Source organism: Xenopus tropicalis, chromosome 3 (assembly GCF_000004195.4).
Source record: "Xenopus tropicalis strain Nigerian chromosome 3, UCB_Xtro_10.0, whole genome shotgun sequence".
Classification (NCBI taxonomy): Eukaryota; Metazoa; Chordata; class Amphibia; order Anura; family Pipidae; genus Xenopus; species Xenopus tropicalis.
In genome coordinates, this window is record NC_030679.2 from 61,107,400 (window position 1) to 61,130,794 (window position 23,395).

At 36.7% G+C, this 23,395-nt stretch overlaps 1 long non-coding RNA gene across 1 annotated transcript; it reads left to right on the forward strand.

Moving 5' to 3' along the window:
• The first annotated feature begins 12,333 nt into the window (after positions 1-12,333).
• Positions 12,334-18,536, forward strand: LOC100490181. The gene is made up of 2 exons (XR_001170703.2): positions 12,334-13,660; positions 16,713-18,536. It is a non-coding gene; the product is annotated as an uncharacterized LOC100490181 (long non-coding RNA).
• The last annotated feature ends 4,859 nt before the right edge of the window (positions 18,537-23,395 follow it).

The window sequence follows — 23,395 nt, forward strand, 5'->3', positions numbered from 1 at the left end:
ATACACAGTGCCCCTATGCACAGTAGCTCCCCCATACACAGTGCCCCTATACACAGTAGCCCCCCATACACAGTACCCCCTATATACAGTAGCCCCCCATACACAGTGCCCCCTATACACAGTAGCCCCCCATACACAGTGCCCCCCCATACACAGATCCCCCCATACACAGAGCCCCCCCATACACATTACCCCCCACAGGAGCTCCTCCTTCGTCTGCGGCTCCTCTCCTTATGCGGCGGCGACAGGCCCTTTTATAAGGCTGCGCCCGTGCGTAATGACGTCACACCCACAGGCGCAACCTTATAAAAGGGCCTGTCGCGCTGCATAAGGAGTAAAGCTGCCGGGGAAGTCTGAACGTCCGGCTCCAGCCAGCGTATCCCGCTGTGCTGGATAGTTTAATGAATGTCCTGCAATGCGGGACATTCATGGAACTATCCGGGACAGCGGGATGCGCCATGAAAAGCGGGACTGTCCCGCGAAAAGCGGGCCAGTTGGTGGGTATGCAAGTGAGATATAAAAGTAGGAGTTCCACCTGCCCAGTAATTTACAGGCCCCGCAGGTAAATGAGGCTTGTTGTTTTAATCCAGAAAAGGGGGTAACACTAAGGGGCTGATTTACTAATCCACGAACGGTCCGAAGGCGTCTGAATGCGTTTTTTTCGTAATGATCGGTATTTTACGATTTTTCCATAAATTGTCGCGAATTGTAGCGTTACAACTTGCGCGAATTGTCGCGGCTTTTTCATAACCTTCGCGCCGAGTACGAAAGTTTCGGATTCATTCAAGCTTCAGTATCGTGACTTTTCTTGGGCCAGGTTGGAGCTGCAGAGTGCCATTGAGTCCTATGGGAGGCTTCCAAAATCATGCTAAGTCTGAAAGTTTTGCCCGCAGTTTACGAGCGCTCAATACGAAAAACAATTCGCGCAAGTCGTAATGGTTACGAAAAAGTCGCGACAATTTACAAAAAGTCGTAGCGACGACGAAAAAATTACAAAAAATACGAAAAAGTCGCAAAATGTTCGTTTTCCAATCAGAATTTTTCACATTCGGATTTGTGAATTAGTAAATCAGCCCCTATTTATATGTGGCCATTATGGGCGAAGACATGGAGAGATTAGTCACCGCGACTTCTGAGACAACTGACCCCATTCTTCTCTGTGGTGAAAAGTCACCGCAGTTAGTCGCAGAGACTTCCTTACATAAAAGTCAAGGTGACTAATCGTACCGTGTCTTTGCCCTATAAGATACATTTTAAAACACAAAGCTGATTTTGATATTTTTTACATTCTTTTAAGTCAAAACTAAGAGGCCCATTTACTTATCTTTATATTTTATTAATTTTACAAACCGTATTTTTTTAAGCACTAAACGTGTATTTTACTGTTTACTGAAAAACAAGAAAAATACGTAATTTATCAAGTGTGACAATCACGAAAGACACTAATACAAAACTGCATGGCATCAACGCCATCTAAAAGCTGTCAACATTATGTAGAAGCTAAAGGGAGCTGTCCTTGCCAAATTGCAACAATCTTTATTTGATTGGTGAAAAAGAGATTTTTGTGATTTCTTTGTAAGTGCATGAAAATTCTTATGAAAAAGAGGATTTTAACGTTTTTTGCATTTTTTTAAATTTGTGCTCTTTATATTCAGATTTTGTAATAAATGAATAGACATTTGTGCTTTTTTAAAATTTAGTGAGTTTAGTCATGGTAGAAGAAACCTTTAAAATTACAAAAATTCAAATTTTGAGAAGTCTGCCCTTAAGGGTTTTTATTAGAGAAACTTTTCTTTACTCAGCAAGAAGCAAGCAGTAGAAATGCAGGCAGAATAATTTGTGGTCACAATCAAGTGATGCACTTGTATGTATGTATGCATGTATGTATAACTTTATTTATAAAGTGCCACAAGGGTACACAGTGCTGTACAATCTTGATACAATAGTGCTGCATCTACTGCAATTGTGCCCGATTCAAAAAAATTACTGCAATTTTGTTGCAAATGGAATGCAATTGCCCAAAAGCCCGCCTGGCGTAATTTCTGGTGTTTAGTGGCAAGTGACATCTGTACCTAGTTCAGGAGCGCTGCTGCCATGAGAGAAAAAGAATTAAAAATTAGAATTATTTTCCTATAATGGAGTCTATGGAACATGGCCGTAATTTGGAACTTTCTGGATAACAGGTTTCCGAATAAGGGATCCCATACCTGTACAAGTGTGCTGGGCCTATTGATGCTGGGCACAAAGGTACCCTGGAGCTACTGCCAGGAGGTGGAGGTGGCTCCAGGGTTCCCCTGTATCAATAGCACAGCAGAGCTCAGTTTGGAATGGAAGGCTCCTGTGACTGAGCATCAGCCAGCACAAATATAGGGAAGTGGAAAGAGCACATTTTGATGCAAGTCCTTTTAATGAAATTGGTTTTACGAGCAACTGAAAAAAATGCAGGACCGCAACTGCACAGCTGTGCAAGGGGAAATTGTATTGAAATTTTGTAAATCAGCCATCAGAGTGTTGTTGAATATGATATAACTTACTTATATTTTACTGAAAAAAATTTACATAGCTAATACTGTATGCCATATAGTAAGTTAGACTTATATTAAAATTCACTAAGTCCCTTTAGATTGTGAGCTCTCTAAACAAGGCCCCCTGAGCCCATTTTTATTGTGTTACCCTTGTATGTTAAAGGAACAGTAACACCAAAAAATGAAAATGTATCCCAGTAGTTGAAATATTGTGTACTGTTGTCCTGTGCTGGTAAACGTTGTGTGTTTGTTTCAGAAAGACTACTATAGTTTATATAAATAAGCTGCTGTGTAGCCGTGGGGCAGAGATTTAGTCTGAAAAAGGAGAACTGGTACAGGTAAGCGGATAACAGATAAGCTCTGCAAAACATCATTGTACTCTACAGAGCTTATCTGTTATCTGCTATGTAAACTGGTCATTTTTTTGCAGCTAGAATGGCTGCCCCCATGGCTACATAGCAACTTTGTTAATAGTCTTTCTGAGCAGCAGTACATTATATTTTAATTACATTAAAACACTTTCATGTCCTTAAAATTATTGTAAGACCCCATTAATAAGCAGTGGCCCAATGTGTACAACTTAATGTAAATTCTTACAAAATTATGAATTCTTAAGAAAAATTATTGTAATACCCCTGTTTGTTATATATTAATGGAAAGTACTGTGTAACATGCTGGCACTATATAAATAAATGATGATGATGAGGATGACTTTCATGACCAGTAAAAGCATGTACTGATGTTTTAAAAAAGGGGGTTGCTGTTTTCATTAGCAGCCATGTATTACCTCTAGCATAGGATGCGTAGATATATTCCTGGGTATGAATTCAGCTTTCTTGCTGACAGGAGTGGGGTGAGATGTTAGTTTTATGCCTACATTCGTCAATGATTATTTGCTCCTTGATAATAAACTTCAGTTAAAGAGATCAACATAATCATAAAAAAGTCGCAGTACTTCTTGTTTTTTTATATTATACTCTTAATAAAGATTTAAAAGGATTTGCACAATTATGCATATGTAAGAAATTACCATCATATGGTCCATCTGAGCTAAAGATATTTCTATAAGAAAGTAACAGTTATTAAGTGGGGCCCATAACCGAGACATAAAAAGCTGTATAATAAAAGTCCTTTTCAAACCTGAAATCTTTTATTAAAATCTCAGTTGTCATTCATATATTGCCTGCCCTGCCTTTATACCTCTTTGAGGCAATTTTCACATGATAATCCATAAGATAATGTTTTCTAATTGATTTAAATCTTGCCCAGTGTTGGATAGCTAAAATGGATATTGTACGTGCAATTCTGCAACAGTTTTTTTTCATTTTCCATAAACTTTTTCCAGAACATATCCCTGACTTTTATATTTTAAAACACCATAAAGAGTTCTACAACATTTATGTATTATGTGCAATATATGTTGTTAAATATAAGGATATTATAAGTCACCAAGGCATTTCATAACCATATAAAGGCAGAAGGCCTAAGGCTAAGTACTATTATATAGGTCATGGAACTTCAAGGTGACTTATCCTCAAAAAGGGGGGTACATTATTTAAAGTGTTCAAGGGGAACCAAAATAGGAACTCCAAATCAGGCACTCATACACACTTATACACACTTAATCACATGCTGATGCCATCAGTTACAAGAGGAGCAAAAGATACACACTCTCTGGAATTTTTCAATTCAAAAAGATTTTTTTTTATTCACAACATCAATGTTTTGATTGGAATCCCAAGTTGACAAAAGTTGGGATTTCACACGGAATTTGAATTGGAAAAGTCCAGTGAATATATATACACACACACACACTATACACTATAAAGCTAAAGGTATCCTGACACCTGTTTTAAGTGGAATTGAAAATTCAAACCACAACTATTATGGACACAAAAGGTATCCACTGCTGGACTTTGAAGCAATGGAAATGCATTCTCTGGAGTGATGAACTGAACTTTATCATCTGGCAGTTGAATAGATAAGACTGGGTTTGGTGTATGCCAAGACATCACTACATGCCTGATATCTTGCATGGCAACAGTGAAGAACAGGCTTTTCCCTGTTTCAGCACAATAGGTTTACAGAGATGGGAGTAGATATAGAATGGCTTTGCAGAAAAAGGAGTCGATATAGAATTGCTTTGCAGAAATAGGAGTCAATATTGAATAGCTTTGCAGAGATAGGAGTCGATATAGAATGGCTTTGCAGAAATAGGAGGCAATATTGAATAGCTTTGCAGAGATAGGAGTCGATATAGATTGGCTTTGCAGAGATGGGAGTAGATATAGAATGGGTTTGCAGAGATAGCAGTGGATATAGAATGAGTTTGCAGAGATAGAAGTGGATACAGAATGCATTTGCAGAGATGGGAGTGGATAAAGAATGGGTTTGCAGAGATATGAGTGGTAGAACTTGACTTGACTGCACAGAGCCATGACCTCAACCCAAATGAACACCTGAGGGATCATATAGGCACATGACACAAATGTAAAATAGCAACCAATATCCAAGAGCTGACAGACAAAGGAAGTAATGTCCTTGAAATTCTACCAATAAAGATGGAGTATGCAGAAACTTTCAGCAGATGGCAGCATAATATAACAAGACAATATTAAAGTTTACTTTAAGCAATTGAAAAGGTTTACATTAGGCAATGCAATATTATAATGACACAAACTATTACAACCTTTAAAGGACATGTAAAGCCTGCATTTACCTACAATGTATATCAGTTGGGCATGTCTCCCCCACCCAAATGGCATAATTTGTACTGCATATATATTTCCTCTGTTTTCTAGCACCATCACATTTTCCTAAAGCAAATACCAACTTTCACCATTTTTCCTCTGATACATCAGTTACAGTTATAATCAGTTACATTTAAATCTGCAAACAGCATACACACACAGACCCTTATTCAGTATACATTTCATCACGAATACAGCCTCACACAGGCAGAACTGTCTTTGATAAAAGTTCTGCTTTCTTTGAGCACTGTAATGGTAAAGCTGAGCTCAAGAGAAAAAAATTGAAGCAGACAGCTAGAGCAGAGTTTCTATGGGAGCCAGCAATGCCATCTCTTTACTGGCTGCTAGACTGGGGGGGGGGGCATGTTTAGTAATCTGAGCTTAGAACAACTGAGCATGTCCACAAGCCAACAGCCAAAGCAAATTCCTAAGGAAGGGGGGCCGAGTGGGTTAGAGGAGGAGAAGGAAATCTAAGTGATAAAGAAGACACTGCAGCCTTACACTAACCTCTGGACAACCAGAGTGGCAGGTATTAAAGGATTTCAAAGAGGCTGTTCACTGATTAAATTTTTGTGTGTGGGGTTTACATGTCCTTTAAAGCCTTGTAAATGGTAAGGCTTTGTTTTTAATGTTAAAAAAAAATTCTGGTAGAAATATAATATTTTCATGTCAACTTTGATGGTTTAGATTAGAGTTCTAGTACCCCAGAGGCAGAAACAGACATTCAGTTATTGAAATTAGCTAATTTGCTGCATGAACATTTCTGAAAAGCAGCTCAGTGGAATACCGACCCAACATCCCGACAAAGTAAAAATAAAAGAAAAAATAAGCTTCCAAAATGAATAATGAATAAGCTGGTTGTAAACAACTTAAATAATAATATTTAACTAAATAAGCACTTGCTAGAAAATGGTGTTTACAGGCTAAAATAATACAGATTGTTTTATTGAGGGTACGTTAAAGGGCTGATTTATCAAATGGGAATCCTGAAGGATAATCAGTAGTTCAATATTTTTCAGGTTAATTAAAATCTCTGGCTGTCAGTAAAATTTTCCTAACGCACATGCTTTATTGTTTTTATTTACGTGGAGATATTAATATGCTGAATTATCAGCTATTTACGTAGCTAAGGCAACTGTGTCAATTTGTCAAAGTGTGTTTGTATGGGTGTTTTGGTCCCTAGTTCCACCCTGAAGTGGCCTAGTATATGCTGCCCTACAGTTCCAGTAACACAATAATATAACTCCTTGCAAATAAAATCACCATACCAATATATTTAAGGCAATGACCTAAAATATATGTTGTAAGATGTATTCCATAGATGGAGGTGAGAAGAGCATATGACATTTTTCCTTTGGGCCCTAGATGTTTCCAAAATAAAGGGGATTGATCAATGCACATTCTCTGGTCTCCTGTTTCACCAGTGACTTAGTAAATGTGCAACTGCATGTATTTATAAAAAAACAGGAGTTTTTAGTTACAAAGTTATGATCATAAAATTGACAAGCCACCATACCACAACAAGGTATACCCCATATGGTAGTCCTAACTATTTACCTCTGGTCATATTTTTTCCTGCATGGTAGCATTTCTTAGGAAAAATGTCTCTTGACCTGACCATTGGTTTGTCACAGAGCTTGATCTTCCCCCAGCATTAGCTTTCATAAAGAGAGAGACTGCCAAGACCAAAGCCCTGGTTTCACAGGCTTAATCCTCCCCTGCTTGGGGCAGATGTTTCAGCCATATTCCACATCACCTCTGAACAGCGTGTACGCTGCTGCAGTCTACTTCAGGGACCACATCCCTGAGAGCACCAGTACATTATGTCAGTTATCATGCATGCAATCACTTTCAGTTTAAACCAGAAGTGGAGCAAGGACAGTGAGAGTGTGTGCACACCCCATTACCCAGAACTTGAAGTGCCCAATCACCAGATTGTAGGATGTCTGACAAATCTTCAAAGTTTATTTATGCAAAAAACAACTGTAATTGTTTTGTGGTAGTGCAACAGACCTGTTACTGTATGGGATTAAAGTGAAAGTTAAAAACTTCTGGTGTTACTGTCCTTTAAAACCATTTATTACATGCTGCAGAGTGTAACTAGAGCAGAACATTTGGGGATTGGGCATAAACTACCCTTTTGTCAGGTGATTAGTCCCCCTTAATATTCTTGTCATGCTCTGTGGCATCTAAGAAATGGGTTAAGCGCTTGAAAGGCTATTTCACACCACCTCAACAAACATACACTTTTGTGTGCAACAACTGCTCTCTATGAGTACAGATGTCATAACTTGTTTAGGTAGCAATCCTATAGATGTGTTTGCTGCCATTGCAATGTGTGGAACAGGTTCCATAAAGTGCTCCATGCTGCTTTGACTACAATTTCACTGATAACTATAAACTGCCATCCAAATTAAAGAGCACCGCATCAACACTGTGCAAGTTATGCATCAGTTTGTTTGTTTGTTTTTTTTCTATGAGCAATAATTGAACATTGCCAATCCCATACCTGTAACACCCCCTTATTTGTGGGCTCCTTTGTATTATCGTATGAGGATAGCTGTAACCAGTTGAGACCAGTGATTTCATCTCTCTTTTTGAGTTAGATATAAAAATATAGTTCATATTGAAAGAGAACAAGCACATTGCTGAATGTGTTTTCATGTACAGACTATGGGGCTGTTTTACTAAGACACGAATTCGAATCCGAATTGGAAAAATTCCGATTGTAAAACGAACATTTTGCGACTTTTTCGTATTTTTTGCGATTTTTTCGGCGCCTTTACGAATTTTCGGAAATTGTCGCGACTTTTTCGTTACCAATACGATTTGCGCGAAAAAACGTGAATTTTTCGTAGCCATTACGATTCGCTCGTATCTTGTCGCGACTTTTTCGTATTGAGTGCTCGTAAGCGGCGGGCGAAACTTTCAGACTTAGCATGATTTTGGAAGCCTCCCATAGGACTCAATGGCACCCTGCAGCTCCAACCTGGCCCAAGAAAAGTCACCATACTGAAGCTTGAATGAATCCGAACGCTACGAAAAAATCGCAACATTTTGCGCAACTTTCGGAATGGCTACGAAAAAGGCGCGATAATTTTCCGAAAAATCGCCAAATACCGATCATTATGAAAAAAACGCAATCGGACGCATTCGGCCCATTCGTGGGTAAGTAAATGTGCCCCTATGTTTTAGCATGTTTGTATAGGTATATAGTTGTTCATTAATAGATAGAGACACAAAGCTGTCCAATTTCTTTCTACATAATATAAGTTAGTGATATTATGGACCACCCAGATGGGTTGAAGGTGATGCCTTTCTTCAACTCAAATTAACTTTGTAACTTATTGAAAATGATCTCTATGCAGAGGTACCAGATAAACACAAGGAGCCTTAGGTTTTTCTACATCTGCTAGCAAAGCAGGCATTCTGCAAGTTCCTGTAAATTCTAGATACAATCTGAAACTTGACCTGTAGCAGTTTGGAGGAAATCTGTTTAGTGTCTTAGGGTAAACATTTTATAATATATCTAACACAGTAAACCATGTATTTAACCTGGGTAGTGGGAGTCATGCCTATATATAGAATGGAATAGTTAAGACCTGTCTCACAAAATATAAACTCACATAAATATTCCGGTCAGTGGCATGGATTCTAATGATCTAGTCTGTTCACATGAGTAAAAAACATCATAATGTGTATTGTGATGCACAGACTTTAAAATCATTTAATTGTAGGTTTCAAGCCGTTCAAAAAGCAACTGTAACATATAACATGGATGGGTGTTAAATACAATGCAGTGCAACATTCTTAGAGGATTTAAAAAGGAAGAACATCTAAGGACGTAGTTATGAACCAATAGGCACAAGTGCTGGTGTGCATTTATCTACCATAGAGTATGTATGTATGTATGTATATCTTTATTTATAAAGCGCTACTTATGTACGCAGCGCTGTACAGTAGAATTCATTAATACAGACAGAGCTTACAATCTATATAGTATAGAGTATGTACCTAAATCTGCCAGTTAGGCAATACCCTACTGATTCTCTGTATGTATTGTGGATAAAAAGGAAAAATGTTAACAAAGCTTCAAAATATAATAATTATTTTCAGATAATTATATGTGTGTTTACCAAAACAGGCAAATAGCAAAAATTATCCCACTACTATAATGTATAAGGAATTTAAGAAGAGTTACAGGAGAGTTCTTTGCCATATAAACAAATACATTTCTTGTCCTCAAAAACATTTTTATTCTGTTTTTTCACAACTACCATGTCATTAAATTGTCACTTTTATGAATTTCTTGAAATCATTTTCACCTTTCTGGAGCTGCAATGAGCTTGAACTTGTGTTCTTCAAAAATGTCTATTGGGGAGGTAAGGGTCTCAAAAACTAATGTAACATGGCATATTTATTCATCTATGTACTTCTATATCTATCTGTCTGCACCACATTTTGTATGTCATGATTTCAGGGATGACCACAAAAAAATTAAAAAAGACTCCTTATAGGACCAGAAGAAAAGCCACAGGAACTTTTGCACTTTCAGCTGTAAGTCACGTTTTCTTTGATCACATACTGTCTGTTCAAAGGAAAGTTTGGTAACAGTATAACAATTTATCCCTTTCATGCTCTATTTTTCTTCTCAAATAAAAAAGTATTTTACATTAATTTCTGCATAACAGTTTCTCTCTTTCATGTTCTGTGGTTCTTCTAAAATGAAATGTATTTTGAAAAATATTCTGTGCTAGATGTTTCCAGGGCTGTTTCTGTCTAACACAAGCTATTCATTTTCATGACTTCACGTAAAACATATTGATTTCATTATTCTTGTTGCCAAAGGTTGCAGAATGTACTTCCCCTTTTCATAATTTTTCCAGATGTTACACAAATGAAATATTGTTCCTCCTGCGTCTAGGAATGAGCTTGTTCAGCAGTCTGATCTCATGAGTGGGTGGAAACAAAGAGCTTTAGCGTGCTTGACTTAAATGTTTTATGTGGTAATTGAGTCCAACATTCTTAGATTCAGCACAACTCTCTTCCCTTTTCCTTATATGTGTGTGTGAGTGTTTGTTTCTAACACAATAATCTTAAAAAAAAGAGATGTGCCATTTGTATTTTTTTTCTAGAGGTTCAGAATGTCTTAAAAATAAAAACATCTGAGCTATGTTCCACATAAAACACTTAAACCAGTGTTTAAATCACATGAAAACATTCTTACGCCAACAGGCATTTATATGCTACCAAATTTGTGCATATGAGAAAACATACAGGCGTATCAGAGTGTCTTTAGACAATCCAGAAGTTTGTTACAGCTGATTTAGTATAGTTTAGAATGAACAACAGTCATAACATTTATAGCGTGACACAAGTTTTACACCATAAAAAAATACTTTACATGAGCTCAGTGGTTTGGTAGGGTGCATGATTAGATATCCCTGTAAGCAGATGATGCCCTAGTGTACCTGGCAAACCCTTGACACAAGGTAGTAGACAAATTTGGCAAGATGTCAAAAGTGTGAATTGGCAGCAATTTAATGTCCATTGGAAGGCAACCCTCTTTTGCAGGGGTTTTGGTCCACAAAGATCCAGATAGATTTAGATAAGTACTGGTACATAAGCTGAGCACTAACTTTGAGAAGTGGTTGGTATTCCCACTTAACCTACTGGGATCTATTAACCTAATAAAAGTGGTTGTTCTCCCCAAGTTATTATTTATCTTTCATAATTTCCCTATTCATCTTCCCTTCAGTTTATTTTTCAAGCTGAATTCCATGATTTCTCATGTGATTGGCAAAAGGGCTGGGAAATGGGCGGAATGGGCAGGGAAATTGGTGGGACAGAGATGGGCCTGTGAATATAAAGCCTGAGGGGGTCTATGGGGTATTACAAATTTACCAGCAAGTACATTCTGGTAAGTTTGTAATACCGGAGCTGGGCCAGTTAGATACTGCCTAGGTGGCAACTCTAGCAGAGTACAGGACTATGTGGTATAGACATCCTTAGCTTAGCCACACTGTTTTCAAAACGGGCAGTTTCTGAATCTCCCTAAGGTCATCCTATCCAAACTTAAATATGCTTTAAGGGATCTGAAAAAAAAACTGGTCCTCACCCTCTAGTAGCTGACGTGACTTCAGCAGAGGCTGCCCAGACAAATTTTCCACAATTGTTTTTTTTCCCTTCTATATCTCTTCTCCTTTTCTCACCATCTCTCGCCTTATTTGGTCACCTGCTTGGTGGCTCTTACAGTTAACTTTGAGAAGAAATGCAGTATTGTAATTCCTTTTGTCTTGACTTGACCTTTCCTTTTATTTATGTTAAAACAAATATAGAAAACCTTTAAAAAATACTTAGGAAGTAGATTTATTGAAATTTGAACTGTCGATTCCAAAGAAACCACCGGCAGTTCAAATTTTATCAGCGTTATTAACACTTTTATTAATAACACTATTGTTCATACAAAGAGCACTTTGTTTCATACAGTATTATTGGTACATGAACATGGTCAGCTATAAACTTGCAGTATTCCATTGCCCTTTAAAGGGCTCACTTACAATGTCACCACTGTTGGCTTTATAGTGTACAGATTTACAAGGAGAGTGGAAGGATACTTTACCTTGGAAAAGAGCAAATAGAACCTTTGATCTTTTAAAATACATGAATGTATGGAATCCAAATCCCTATGTGATGATGAAATATAGCATATTTGAATTCTAAATATTTTAGTCATAGAGCAAATTTGCTAAAATCCATGTTTTCTCCTCAGGCAAAAAAAAAAAAACTTTGCGCATATTGCACATGCATGTGCCACAACATGGCTCCCCCACTGTGCGATCTCCCTGCCGGTGCAGGCAGCCTTGTGCTGTGGGGGGGGGGGGGGGGGATATTCTCAAAAAAATATTGTTTCCCCTAATTGGAGTGCGGGATCCATTATCCACACCTCTGGTGGGGGAAACATTTCTATGGTGATAGGTGCCCTTTAAACAAAACAGGGATTGTTTGTCAGTATACTGCAATATACTTCAAGCTGGCCAACTGCACAAAGTTGTTAGAATTTATAAAGTGCTAATTAACTTTATATAACCATTAACCATGCTTAACCATATAACCCCTAGCTACTAACAGCTAAGGACAAGTTAAATATAACCCTGAATGAATGAGGAGTGACAGGTGGCATTTGGGGAAGGCTGATGATTTTGGTATCCTTGCAAGGTAGAGGTGGAAATCATCCTTTCATACATTTATATATGAATATTTATATGTATGTCCAGTTAGTATTAGGTTTTATATGTAAAATTCTGTGTTAGAGATATTGTTTATGTTTTTTATATAAATCACAGGATTGGGTCTTCCGAGCTCAGTACATTTGCCTAGGAATTTGCCTTCTGTAACAGAAATAGACAAGGGGAATCAGCATCCTTATAGGCTATTGTTAGACTTTACTACATGACAAGTAGTGAGTCTATGGTGCAGTAACACCTCTTACATACAAGGTTGTGCTGAGACATAGCCATGTCCATAGTAGGCAATCCCTGACAATATAATATCTATTACTGGCAAATGGGTGGGTTTAAGTGGAATATGATCTATGTTAAACCTGTATAAAGCAAGCCTTACTTGTATTAGAGAGAGGAGAGGGTGGGAGAGAAGACACTCCCAGAAGGAACATCAAGACCTCAGTACCCTCCAACATCGGGTCATGTAAGATAATAGGCCAGGCACCTTAGAATAACTCAATTTATGTGCCAATTAAGAATTGTACTTTGTTTCTTATATTCCATTTATACCTAAAGGATTAAAAGACTCTTCCTGTATTAATACTCATGTTTATTTGTGGATTTTGAGGGTTCCCAGAGAGTACCCTCCCTTCATCAATCTATCATTATGGATTATCATTTTTTATAATAATTCATATTTTACAATGGCGAGCCATCCATATTTTTTCTAAGAACTCTTATTTTCTTGTAAAGAAAGACTCACCAGTCCCTGTGATAAAAGGTATACAAGGTATATAGTCATATTCCTTGTACAGGGGGGAGTGAATGTCTGTTCTTTGATAAAAGTTAGACAAGTTTTAAGAAGTTTTTGGAGGAAGAAAAGTACCTAGAGGTTTCTACTTTGTACTGAAAGTCCAGGAAGAGGTTTCCAGAACAAGTGAGAGCCCAAGAGAGGTTTTCAGGAAAAGAAAGGTGTGAAAATCCACAGGAATCCTAAACATGAGGTAGCCGGTGGCCACTGCCGTGGTAAGGACACAAATTTCCTTAATATTCCTGGATCCACAGAGAGACCCAAGGGAGACAGTATTCAATGCTACCCTGATAGTGCACAATCAAGAGACAGACGGGAATACTGTATGAAGAGTGAAAGTTCCTTGATCAGGTAAATGGATTTAATTCATTTTCTTGCGTTTGAAAGTAATGCAATTTTTAATTCTTTCTCTGGTGTAAAAACAAATGCAGATTTATGGAAAGTTTTATGGGATGAGTGTGAAAATTTCAATAAGGAAATTGATGGCAAAACTTTTTCTCTTAATAAAAAGCAAAAGAAAATTGCTAATATTATGAGAATGGTTGACATTTATAACACACTAATTGCCCAAGAGTATTCCATAGATGCTGGTAACACCGAGATAGAGAATAATAAGCACATAAATTGTTCTAAGGTTTGCCTTGAAGAGAAAGCTTTTGTGCCTAGTATTTCTAAGTTTGTGGAAGTAAATCAGGGTAACTGTAAAAGTGAGGAAAACCATGTAGAAACACAGTTACAAGTTAACAACAGGCTTAGGAATTCTAAGAAGCCTAAAGAACCCAAAGAGAAAAAGAATAAACTGGTTTATAAAGGTATTCTTTTTAAGGGAAATTTAGTCTGTTTGTGCAGGAAAAAAGGACATACAAGGAGGGAATGTGACACATTTAAACCACGTGATCACTGTACACACAATATGTTTCCTCCTTCTCCTGCAGACATGCTGGATAAATCAGTTGTAGCCAGAGAGCAAATTGCAGTTGGTCCTATGAAAACTGTCAAAATTAAACATGCATTGGCAGAGTTTCTAGGATTCAGGAATCCAGCACCATAAACATTATTTTTAAAGTATTTGCAGTTTATGACTTGTTACAGAGGGATTTAAAAGAAAAAAAAAAAAAAATATATATATATATATTAATATATATGAATACATTGTTATTAATGTCTGTATTTAAGGAAAAGGTTAACTACAGATTTTGTTAACAAAGGTAATGTCAGTACCAGGATCCTTCTGCTCAAGTTATAACAAGTACCAGTGACATCATGAGTACTGAAAGTAGTTAAAGAATATCAATTTATAGTAAAGACTATAAAAACACCAAAATATCAGGTACTGAAAAGCAATTTTACTGTTTCCTTGTTAATGAAGTAGTAGGTTGTTTGAGCAGATTTACAGTTTAACTGGTGAAAAGTTATTTTGTAATTGGAATTAAAAGTAACCAGAACATTGCAAATTTGCAGAGAAGAGTGTGAGATGTATACTTCATACCATGAGGAGCTTAGATCCCAGAGTTACTTTTACAGCAGTTATGCTAATTTGATATCCAGATGTTTTGAAGAAAAGTTAAACTAAGATTGCTATCAGAATTGTAGCAGTAGTTCTTATAGAGTATTTGGAGTTAACATAATGTGTTATTTATTGTAAGGCAATATTATTGGTATATAATATATAGGTCATAGTTAAACAGACACACAGACTCTCTTCATTTAGAGAAATGAGCAAAGATTCTGTCCATTGCAAACTTTCTCGGGTTTATAAAAAACCTTAATTTAGTTCATGAGAACAGGGTTTTTCATAATGACCAATATAAGGGAGCTGTGTCCTGAACATTAATAAGGATGTAGGATTCAATTATGTATAAGGGTAAAAGAAATAGGGAAGATTGAATTTACCTTAAAATTTGAAACAGAGATTCTAAACTGGTAAATCCAAGGCATCTCTGTGTTACAGTCTAAGGCATTAAGGTCTTGTGTGAATATAGAAGTAATTGAAAGGGGTTGTTTCAGTAATGCCTGGAGAAATTTGTAATTTCAGTTACAGTTGCTAGTGGTATTCATATAAATGAAGCCTAAGCATTAATTGTTACAGATCCATGAGGCTGTAAGTAACTGAAGTTTTGAGAATTGCTTGGTAGGGTTTTTAGACCAGAATAGCTAGCAAGGTTAGGCCAGCTGTCTGAGACAGGGCTATACCAAATCTTCCTACCCCCATCCTAGAAGTGTCAGGATTGTCAGATTATTTTCTGTGTGACACCTGTTTACTAAAAAAGACAAAATGCTTCCCATTATTAAAAATAACTGAAATTATTGTATCAAGAGTAACTTGTCAAGTATAGATATGTCTTGATCTTTGATTTATCAGTATCAAGTATGTACAAAAAAGGGTCTTTTTGTATTCCTATATGAATTATAGCTATAATGATTAAGGAAAAGAAATTATTTTTTTTAAGGGAATACATTGGTACACCAGTGATGTGTAGAACTGCTCAGCTGATTTAATGGAGAAACAGTAAAGTTTGTATTGTAACATATTAATTTTTGAAAAATTATTAAGATAATTTGTTTCTCAACCAAAACCTGAGATAAAGTATGTTTAGGAAGCATAGAGGAATTAATCTCTAAGCTAAATAAATGTCTATATGTTATGTGTATATCACAGTATTCACAGTATTAAAACCGGGTTTATTTTTCTTGACTTACAGAGTTCTAGGGTAAATTATACCAGAATAATGTGTAACATTGCAATAACCAGTTTAACCAAGGTCTATTCTGTCGAAGGAGTAAGAAGAACAGGAGAGTTCTGATGGCTAATAGAGAGTCATGTAAGGTGGTCTTAAAAAAATACATATGGTGAAAGTCTCTACGAAGACAGAGAAATAGATTCCTGTGTTAAACCATAGTATTATAATTAAGGATACTGGAACTAATGGCAAAATGAAGTTATGGTTTTTCACAAGGAACATTGCATTTCCTATAACATGTAGTAGGTACATTTTAATTGGAATAGGTTAATTCAGTCTACTAATATTATAGGTGGTTGTATTTTTAAAATATCATGCTGAGGAATTTACCTTTGTCTATTCTTAAATAATGTGAAAAAATAGTATAAGGATTGGCCATTTATTAACACCAAAATACCTCACTGTCACAAAGCATCAGTTAAATGTAGAGAGTGGCAGTGTGATAGTTCTCTATCTTGTCTGAACCCTGACAGGGGGGAGCTAAGGATGGTGTTTCACCTTCAGGTGACAGGCGGTACATTTGTGTATGGACAACTGGATGTTTCTTGTTACACAGGTCTAATTTAGACTTCCCAGTCTTTTTTGTCAGTTCTCTAGGCCATGTTTAAAAAATAAATATTTTGATAATCATTGCCTAAATAATGATACTGTACTTATTCCAGCAGGTTATGGAAGAAAATCTCTATTAAGCTGATTAAAAGTAACAAGATTAAAGAAGTAATTCTACACATGATGATGCTATCTACATTCGAACTTTCATAAAAGTGACAAATGTTCATGAGTTCAAACCAGAGTTGTCAACAACATTAAAGTAACTGGAACAACAGTGTTACGGCTGAGAGCATCCAAGAAAAGAAGAAGCCAGAAGACTTCAAAAATAGTTACTTTATGGGTGTAGGGATGTGAATGTAGAAATTATGATGTTTTTTTTTGAGTTTTTTATGTGAAGGAATAATTATCAGATACTTTGGATCTTATTATTAGGCAAATGGTTAGGTAAACACATACAATACTTCAGTGTAATACATTATTTTAGTTTAGAGAATTAGTTTTTATACATTCATTTTCCATTATTTGTTTAGTAGATTATGTCAATGGTAGCAGAATTAATATATTTCCATCATTTACCATCATAAGTTAAGTTATCAATTACTTTTATAACTACATGTAGTCTGTGTTGTTTAAGTAAACATTTTACAACATTGGACATCTCAGTAGTAGTCTAATGAGATGTGGAAAATAGAAACAGTTAAAACAGACCAAGTGGCTAAAGGGGGGGGCCTAGTTAGGTTCTAGTAAGGGCGTAGTCACTTCTATTTATGTTTAGTGTGAGGTGTGACGATGAAGCCTAATTAACAATTACTAAGGACTTCCTTGTAAGCATTTGATATATGAATGTTAACTGTTTACTTTACAATATAATTTAAAGGACATGCAGATACATAGTTATAGGTTTCTGAGTATATGTATTCCTGCTACAAATGTTATTTTTTGTTTTACAAATTTGTTTTTTTTTAGATGATTAATGTGTTAGTGAAACTGCTATATTGTTTCTTTTATACATATGTAAATGTATGAGAAGGACCAAGCAAGGAGTACTTCCTAGATGTATCATAGACTTTTCCAAATACGTCACTTCCAGTCATGTGTGAATGAGATATGAATGATGTATGCCTGACATAAATTATTAAATCATTAATTTCAGGGGGGAATGTTAGAATTTATAAAGTGCTAATTAACTTTATATAACCATTAACCATGCTTAACCATATAACCCCTAGCTACTAACAGCTAAGGACAAGTTAAATATAACCCTGAATGAATGAGGAGTGACAGGTGGCATTTGGGGAAGGCTGATGATTTTGGTATCCTTGCAAGGTAGAGGTGGAAATCATCCTTTCATACATTTATATATGAATATTTATATGTATGTCCAGTTAGTATTAGGTTTTATATGTAAAATTCTGTGTTAGAGATATTGTTTATGTTTTTTATATAAATCACAGGATTGGGTCTTCCGAGCTCAGTACATTTGCCTAGGAATTTGCCTTCTGTAACAGAAATAGACAAGGGGAATCAGCATCCTTATAGGCTATTGTTAGACTTTACTACATGACAAGTAGTGAGTCTATGGTGCAGTAACACCTCTTACATACAAGGTTGTGCTGAGACATAGCCATGTCCATAGTAGGCAATCCCTGACAATATAATATCTATTACTGGCAAATGGGTGGGTTTAAGTGGAATATGATCTATGTTAAACCTGTATAAAGCAAGCCTTACTTGTATTAGAGAGAGGAGAGGGTGGGAGAGAAGACACTCCCAGAAGGAACATCAAGACCTCAGTACCCTCCAACATCGGGTCATGTAAGATAATAGGCCAGGCACCTTAGAATAACTCAATTTATGTGCCAATTAAGAATTGTACTTTGTTTCTTATATTCCATTTATACCTAAAGGATTAAAAGACTCTTCCTGTATTAATACTCATGTTTATTTGTGGATTTTGAGGGTTCCCAGAGAGTACCCTCCCTTCATCAATCTATCATTATGGATTATCATTTTTTATAATAATTCATATTTTACAAAAGTCATCATGAGTTCTACCTGTAACTTACTTTCAAAATTAAAACTCCCAAATGGTTGCCCTTTTATTGGCCCATTGGGATCACCTGACTATAGCTGGGAAGGGTGGGAGCTACAGCATGGAGCTGGCCACTGCTCCTGTATAAACTATAGCAAAAAGGTTTGCCATGGATCAGGCACTGCCTTCCTACTGTGTCTTTTACTATATGGCACTTAATCTCTGTATATTTATATGTATTTATTTTATTAATTATAATGACTGTCCCCTAATGTGTACTTTTCTGCATTGTCAGATTGTACAGCACTATGTATACATGTAGCGGTTTATAAAGTTATGCATGCATACACAGTCATTTGTAGACATTTACAGCTTTAGCACAACATAGCTAGATTAATATTAGGGTTAATAAGACTTTAGAAGAAACAAAATAGAGAAACCTTACAGAGCAGATCAGGTGACAAACAAGGCCCTAAAAGAAATATTCAGGGACTTGACCAGCTCGCTCATATTACTGAATAATGCCAGAGATTCAGTTAGGTGTTAGCTGAAACTGACAGGTGTAAGAAGGTATGATCCAATCACAATGGTACCAAGATTCTCATTGATGAAGGTGTTAATCCCTCAAAGTACATGACTGGAAGTGTGAACTGTTGTGAAACTGCCGGGGTAAGGATGTCAACGCGCCATTGTATGTTGGTGACAAGCGGTGTCTCTGGCCCCCTCCTCTGTTCAGGGATGGTTTTTCCAGGCTGGCATAAATGGCCTCTTTCACACCTCTTTCGAACCATCTGTCCTCTCGGTCCAAAATATGCACGTTACTGTCCTCAAAGGAGTGACCTTTTTCTTTGAGGTGTAGATAGACTGCTGAGTCTTGTCCTGAGGAGTTTGCCCGCCTATGTTGGGCCATTCTCTTACAGAGAGGTTGTTTTGTCTCCCCAATGTATAAGTCTGAGTACTCTTCACTACACTGGACCGCATAGACCACATTGCTTTTCATGTGCTTGGGTGTAGGGTCTTTAGGGTGCACCAGCTTTTGTCTCAGGGTGTTGCTGGGTTTGAAATATTAGGGACACTTTGGTCAAAACAGACCACCAACAAGATCAGTTTATCCCTTAACACTCTTGGCTTGGTGCTCCTAAATGGTGCTGTTACAGATATACAGACTGTGCACACAGATGATCTCCAGTCCCTCTTTCAACAATCCACATTAGGAAAAAGTATACAACTTAAATATAGCTTAAACGTATATTATCTATTTCATCAACTGTCCATGTGATTACCAACTTTAGGGACACAATGGCAAACCACCAAACAGCAATCCGCTCTGCACTTTGGAAAAGGAGATACACCAGTGGCAACTCACTTTCTACACTCTCAATACACCCTTGCAAGCCTTAGATGTATGATTATTGACATGAACTGATCTCATATATGCCTTTTCTCTGAAAGATTGTATACTAACATACATCCATATAAGGATATGTGGATTTATGTATACTTATTGTTCACATGGTGTAAAGAAAAATGGAGTTTTCCCATTTTTTAGTTATATAGTATATAGTGATATGCTATTGTCTTCTAGGACCAGGTGCTAGATTACGGGTACTAACTGTGTCTTAACTTTGGTTCGACTGCTCTAGGCTTAGGGACCATACATGCCTGCTAACCTATGTGTCACTGTCTATAACCAGCTATGATTTGTGGTAGCTTATGTGACTAATTGTATGCTTTTATTTTAATTCTACACTGACACTCTTAATAAAGATGGGAGTTGTGTTTTATAACCCCAGCTAAGAATGTGTGGGCATCCATGACCACAATACTGGTTTCTGAGCATAATACTTGGTGCTTTGCCCCAGCCTTATTTGGTGGCCCTACCAATCCCAGTATCCAGAGTGTCTGGACTGCTAATATGTATCTTAGTATCCCATTGTTGGTGCTGATGGATTTAGGGGTTAGGAATATTTCCACATTATCCATGAACCTATAGCGGATACAATATAAACTTATGACTTACAATTGTACCCTGGTCAGTTAACACATTCATTGTGCTGGGGTTAAAATAGTTTACTTGCTGCTGCCCCATGATATAGTGTGACTGCCACAACATAATACAGGGACTAACAACCAGATGTGTTCCTATGGTAACCCATGTTACAGTGAACAATCTTTACGTTAGTCTGAGTTTCCAGTTAGAAATCTGATGTGTGCACAAGAAAGTCATGTAATAGAATATATGCCTACATTGGCTTGACACTTCTATCTTAGATTCACACACTGGCTTCAAGCACTGAGCAATGAGAAATGCTTACTATAATACAAGGATAAGTGGATTTAATTGTCTAATTTTCGTTTTTGCACTTCATCTTTTCTTTTCCTTTTGGACAATGTTACATATAACAAGAGTGTTTTTCTCCATTTTGTTTTATTATTTATTTTATTTTAATTTATGTTTATTTCACTCTGCATGTTGTGTCTCACTCTGGTGATGTCATGTGGTGTCACAGCCTTATTCTCCTGCCCTCTCATGTATATATATAATGGATTTAAACTCTAACTTAATTCACTTTGACAAAAGCTATTAGTTAGTTAGTGTTAGCTGAAACGTTAGTGTGCTTCACAATAAAAAACACTTTTGCTGTACTGTTAGTGCCGGTTCCTTTACATTGTGGAAACTATCTTCATCATCTGGATACTGCACCCAGGCTCTGATATTCTTCCTAAGTAAGTGCCAGTGTTTTAACAGTATTTGAGAATATATATAAATACACATTTAAGGTCTTACCTTGATGTGTATATGGTGGCTTAACAATTAGCAATTTTACAGTATTATAATACCTTCATTGAGTTCAACATTTTGTCATGCCAAAACCTACCTAACTGCTAGCTGATCTTTTGGTGTAGAGCATACAAATGTCGTGGCCAAAAGTTTGGTACTATTTGCTTGTATTCATAAATAACTTGTTAAGGCTCCTAAGATTACGATTTCTGATGGTGGTCCTGTAATTGGTGCTTAGGGATGTCATTAGTTATAATCAGTGTTCAGTTATATGGCTATGGAAATGACCTGTGACTTTTAATATCCTTATATTGTATTTGACTGGATTCAAGAAGCCTCTAGACTTGCAAACTGAGAATTTCTCATTTGCTTTTTATTAATGCCTCGTTGGAGGTTGCAATGGTCAGTCTAAGACCTTTCATGCAAGCAATATTTCAACCCTGTGGACAATATTTAAAGCCCACAAATGAGCCTTTGTTGAATGTATATTTCATGGCCCTCAGTAGCTAGGACATGTCCCCGTGCATATCAGTTCCCTGAAGACTATAAGAAACTAAGAATAACCACATGGCTTTAGGAGGACATAGGAACTGAGGAAGAAACGTTAAGCAGAGTTAGAAGGACCTTAAAGGAGAATGCAAGTCAAAATTTAAAAAGCATACTGCCCAATAGTCCTCCTATTGTTTAGTAAAAACGCCCCACTTTTGGCTCACCTAATCAAATATTTACTCAGTCACACTTACTTCACATTTTCTAGAACAGGCAGCCATCTCTAAAAAGGTATTCTCCCTTCCTTTCCCTCCTTGCTTCATACTGCACATGTGTTTCATTCCCTCCCCCCCCTCCCCTCTGCCAGATCCGCTTCTGATTGGCTGGTGGGTATGTGTAGCTCAGAACAGGAGACAGGATAAAGTTACACACATGCTCAGAGAATAGGAAGGCTGCTGCCGGCAGCCTACAGGAAGGGAAGAGAGGTTTCAGTGATGTCACTGTAGTCTTCACACTGCTGTAGGCTGCCAGCACCATATCTCAGAGAAGCAAGCAGGGATCTGGGAATTTAGATATGCAGTAAGTACTTAAAAAGAATGCCTTTAGACTGACTTTTAATTTATATTAACCTTTTATTGTCCTTTAATTAATATATTGTAAAGCACAGCAAAAAATATAATAATATGTGTACATCTCATTTTTCATTACCAAAAAGAATATTAATAAGTATTTGTGTCCCTTTAAGCTAAGACAGTTGCAAATCATTTGGACTAAAGCTATTAATCATCAGTGTAAAGCAGAAGGTATATAACAGAAAATAAATATGTCTGCTGTGTAGTACTATATGATTACTGCATATTGTAAATCTGTGTTTATGCTATTTTAAATGCCTTTTATTATTTCTCTGCAGCATGCTGTCATGTAAAAGTATGGTGCACATAAATCTCAAATGATTAAAACCAGGGATCATTATTGGATACTTATAGGTGCAATATACTATAAGTAAAAATAAATCATTATCACTCACAAAGCCTGCAGTTACATTTTGTTTGGATGCAGCTAAGAACCTACATTAGCTGTCAGTTATATTCTTATAATGGGATCGGTCACAGTCCTTAGAATGAATCTGTAGCATTCCTGCAGCAGGATGTCCATGCCTAAGTAAACTAAAGGACTTATTTACAAATTGTGCACTATTTTCTGCATGTTTAAATGCCATTCTTTATGTGTATTCCTTACAACAATTGTCAGTGTACTGGTTCAGCATGCTTTGGTTAATTGTGTGCAAAATGGAAAGTACAGGGCCCATGGATGCTAAGGAGCCCTGGAATTTACTCCTACCTAGGAATGAATAACTTCCAGTACCTGCATTGGTTAATTACATAGAAGTAGAAGTGTGCGCTGTTATTGGAGCACCCACTAGTACACTTTATTACTGTAAGAAAAATACTGAATTGTGGGTATAAATGTGACAATTTACATTAATATTT